The sequence below is a fragment of the Triticum urartu genome, chromosome 2A, assembly GCF_056163025.1.
Source record: "Triticum urartu cultivar PI428250 chromosome 2A, HENAU_Tu73, whole genome shotgun sequence".
Lineage (NCBI taxonomy): Eukaryota > Viridiplantae > Streptophyta > Magnoliopsida > Poales > Poaceae > Triticum > Triticum urartu.
Window position 1 is genome coordinate 669,568,288 of NC_141874.1, and position 4,906 is coordinate 669,573,193.

General features: G+C 38.8%; 1 pseudogene; it reads right to left on the minus strand.

The window, feature by feature from the left end:
- Positions 1-671: 671 nt before the first annotated feature.
- LOC125537772 (uncharacterized) lies at positions 672-3,904 on the minus strand (annotated as a pseudogene).
- Between the last annotated feature and the right edge of the window lie 1,002 nt (positions 3,905-4,906).

A 4,906-nucleotide genomic window follows, 5' to 3' on the forward strand; every position in this document is an offset into this window, starting at 1 on the left:
GCAAAGATCACTCTAGTTAGGGCATTTTGGGTATGATGAACTTTGTTATTTATGCTTATGATATGTTGCTTTTATTTTTGCCAAGTCTGTCTCTTTCTGTTGCTCAACTATGTATGTTGCATATCATCGACTCATGTGACGGTGCAGGAGCATAGATCATCGATGACGAAGAAGTGCAACGCCAGGAGTATACAACGAGTGGCCGGAGTGTCAGACCCAGGTGTACCGGTTTCCGATTTTCGAGCGATAGCCAGTAGTTAGTTTAGGTTCACGCTAATGTGAGAGAGGGATACGAACACCTGTACTGCATAGTTCTGCTCTCACTCGTAGTAATAGCTCTTCTCGCGTATATCATTGTTTAGATGGATGACGATGTTGTTGCTAGTAATCGAGACTTGTATCACTATTTTTGAGATGATGACGGGAGAACACTTTGTGTTGGATGATGATTATGATGATGACATGGTTTGATGCTATGATTACAATTGTATGTGTATGATATGCTAAAGATTATTGTATAAAGCCTGTTCAAATACAAAACAAATATATAGAAAAAGACAAAAACTAATAAAACTAATAGTAGCAAGGAGAATAAAGTTAGCAGCACCACGCTCTTACCAGTAGCGCGCCCAAGTTAAAAGTGTTGCAACTATTAGCAGTAGCGTGTTGAACTAAAGCTCGCTGCTGCTAGCCATGTATAGCAGTAGCGTGGGGCTACACGCGCTACTGATACATGTTAGCTGTAGTGCCGTATCAGTAGTGTGGGACCCCGCGCTACTGATACACCAAATAGCCACGCTACTGCTAGGCTTTTCCCTAGTAGTGCCAGTGTACTTGTACCAGACCTTCCACGGCTTCGCCTGCGTGTACCATAGCGTCATTTTCCTGCTCTCTTTGGGGAGGAATATTTTCACGAACTTGTCGGGGATGATCTGCAGTTGCAGGTCGATCACAATCAGTTAGAGATCAATGCAATTTTAGAATATGATTATCGAGAGAAGAAACTGGATTCATTAATTACCATGAAGCACGAGGCATAGACATCTTTTGTGCTTTATTGCCTTGACAGTGAAGGGCCTCATGGATTTTAACTTTTGCGCCCTCTCCATGGCGTCTTCCTTCTCCCTTTGAGTTACTGTACGCCTCTGTTACGTTAATCCCGGCCTCCTCGTAACCTTGACGAGAACTAGTATAAAAAGATGCAGACTATATATATATCAGGATACTGCACTTCAAGTTTATTCTAATTAGTACTAGAAGGTTGCTTTACAGGAAGGAAGGAAGAAAGAAGATTTACCTCTGCCAGGTTGGTTTTCACCATTGCTCTTGTTGAACATCATGAACTGAGCCTCCATACCATATTTGTTACCAAAAGATTTGTGCCTGCACATGGATTCTGGCGTGAATGCCTATGTATGAACTATACGCGGGCAAAGTTCATTAGCTCGATGACAAGAGCATATAGATAGGAATCATTTTATAGTATAAGACCAGTGCTATATCTAGCTACTAGAGTCAAGACTGACACACCATCTAAGCCATCTTAACCAATATATATGTGTGCGTACATGTAAAACAAGTACTACTCATTTTGAAATAGATTCGATCGAAGGCTTCTTCTTAGTTACCTACCAAATTTCCACTTCATGCTGCCCCATTAGAAGGTCTTTTAGATGTTGAAACGACAGACCTGGTATAAAAAATTAAGGAGCAGCAGAGCTTTTACCCTCAGCTTTGGACTCCTTGGATGGTCGACTGGCCAACTCTACTTACAATGGATGTGCACATATGTTAGCTAAATAACAAGAGCCTATGAATCATTTGACAACATTTATCCATCACAACAGTTAATTTGAATTCAATCCATTAGATGGTTATTCGTAATTACCTACAATTTTTTTACCTAATGATGCTGCCTTATAAGTTGAATCACCAAATGGAGACCTTATCTCCTCAGCCTTGGACTTCTTGGGTGGACGATGCTCAAATTCTTCTTACAGTTTGATGTGCACATAGACAATGGTTAGCTCAATAACAAGAGTATAAGAATCATTTTACAACATCAAGCCATCTCGTACCAATATATACGTAAAAGGTACTAGAAGTACTAAATATTTTGAAATCACTGGATCGAAGGGTTCTTCTTAATTACCTGCCAAACTGTCGCTTGATGCTGCTCCCTCAGAAGTAGGATCACCAGATGGAGCTTCTGAATTTTTCCACTTTGCGAGCTTGGACTTGCTAGATTGGTCCACTTCTGCCATGATATCATCAACCTTCTTGAACCTAGCCCTCTTCCTGACAAAAAAACCATCCTCGGTCTTTTGGCAATACTCCTGTTGTTATTGTGTTGGTTCCAGCGCATCATCCCTGCACATGCGAGCTTCACTGTCTTCCTCATTCTCCAAAGATTCTAATAATGCATCTTCCTATTCCTCTGCCTCTTCTTCTTCTGAAGCATCTTCTTTTTCTTCTGAAGCTTTATTTTGTGGTGTACCAACTGCACTGGTGTTAGTGTGAGCGTCTTCTTCTTCTGGGGAAGTACCATATGCATTGGTGCTAGTGAGACCTTTCTCTTCCTCTCTAGTCACGTAGATGTCCTTGTATTGTGGCTAGGCGAGAGATGCATACGGATCCTCACAAGACGATTGGAAGAAAACCGTCTCTAAGAACTGTGACTGCCCGCTGTAAAGGAATACTAGCAGCCAGCCATACCCGACACAATGGTCCGAGAGGAACTCCTTCCATCCACGCGCAAAGCGTATCTCCCCGGAGATTTTAGCCAGCTCTATGGGCCATTTATTCCTGCTTGGACCTCTCAGGAGAACCAGTCATGTACACTCTTCCAAGTATTTGTGGAATCCTACTAGAATTTTCTGCAACATATGTCATCATACAAATTAATTAGTAATGGGTGAACATGTCGAGCACAACCCAAACATGCGTATATGGCATTTAACCTTGCCTTCCTATAGTCCAATCCAAGCCATCAGCCACTGCTCAATTGCCCTTAACTTTTGCAGAAATGTTACATATGTCTCCTTTATTTACAACCTATATGTTTTTGTAAATACAAAAGATATCAACTTTCATGAAGTAGTTTATATTTTTGATATGCTATCTCTTGTATCCTTCTGAATGGCAGAAAACATTATATAGTCCATGTTTGAAACATATTAATCAATAATTGCACAAAGAATCTATTGGGTGGAATATACTATATATGTAACTCTATCAAATTAGAGAGCACCATTCCTAAAAGTGAACCACAATGGAAAAGATAATCTTCACAGCAATCATGCAAAATATGGTAGGTAAAAATAGAATAGCTAAAATGTGTTAGTCTCTTTGTTTATTAATATGATGAAGACAACCTACCATTTGTTCCATAAATGAATGGGATATAAACGCCCTAAAGAAGTGGGGGTAATTTTTTATCATTCCGGTCCTTCTCATCCCTTTTCTTCGACTCCTCTTCCTCTTTATCAATCTCCTTCTTTACCTTCTGCTCAATTATCTCCATTGGCTCCTCCTATTTCTCTTTCCGAATATCACGCTGCTCCCGATCGTCTTTCTCATTCTCATTATCCTCTCTTTCCTTATGTGACTTCACATTCTTCACATTTCCCTTTCTTTTCCTCCGATCCTCCCTCTCCTTCTCCTCATCATCCTTCCTAACAACTCTCGTTTTCTTCTCTTTCTCCTCCTTGTATTTAGCCATCTTCCTCTTTGAGGAATTTTTCTTCTCCTCTGTTTTCTTATCACCTTCATCTTTATTTTTCCTTCTTTTCTCTTTTGTACTCACATTTTCATCTTCCTCTTCCTTTACTTTAACATTTTTCTTATTATCTACCAAGCCCATAGTGCTATACCATTACTTATGATGTACCATGATTGGACCTTTACTGACGGCAAGTACTCCTCCCTTGGCAATACAATATAAGGTATATGATACATTAGCATAATACTTTGCAATGCTAACAATGACATATAATACCACTCAAGTTTCACTTGAGAGTTGAATCTATGTATGAAACACTTTCCAAGTTTGGATTTTTCCTATGACTATTCGATGACTATTCCAAATTGTATTAGTTATTTTCAAGAACACTCCTACAAAGGTCCTTTTATTATAGATCTAACAACCAACATTAAAATAATTTCCATATAACCTCTTTGGGGAAGAAAGTAGAACACTATTTATCCCATATTTATATTCAAATGTTTGACACACATGTACACATCATACACCAATGCTAGGAATATATATAGGGTGGCCACATGCATAATATTTTTGGGAGGCACACTTGCACATTTTTATATATTCATGTAGCTAAATAATTCGGTTTTGATACATTGTCTGATAAATCCACTAATAGGCCTTCATGTGCTCCTCATGTTTATCCTTCTAGAGGATTTTCCAAACAAATATTTTTTTCTTGATGAGGTTTACAAATTTGATGATTCCATTATGAAAATTTAGTAAACCAAGAAACATGCGCATATTGTGTTGATATATTACCATCCCTGTCTCGAGACAAGAAAGGTATGGCCCAACAAGTAACCCCACAGTTATCACAAGAAAAAAATGTGGCATTGTACTAACCTACAATATTTTAATAAAACTAAATATAACATTATGAACTAATTTTTTTCCTAGTGGGGTTCTTTCTTCCATATATATAGGGCATTAGATCATTCTTCCCACATGGCCAAATTTCCAATGTGGCGATGATCACACCAACACCATTGTTGTGTGTTGCACAAGAATATATGCCCCCTCCCTCAAATTGTCAAGACGGATACATCAATCTTATCAACAAAAACTCTAGTTATATCCCACATGTTGATCTATGCTCTACTAAAACATTTACGAACAACAAACTTGGATACACTTGTCCTTGTG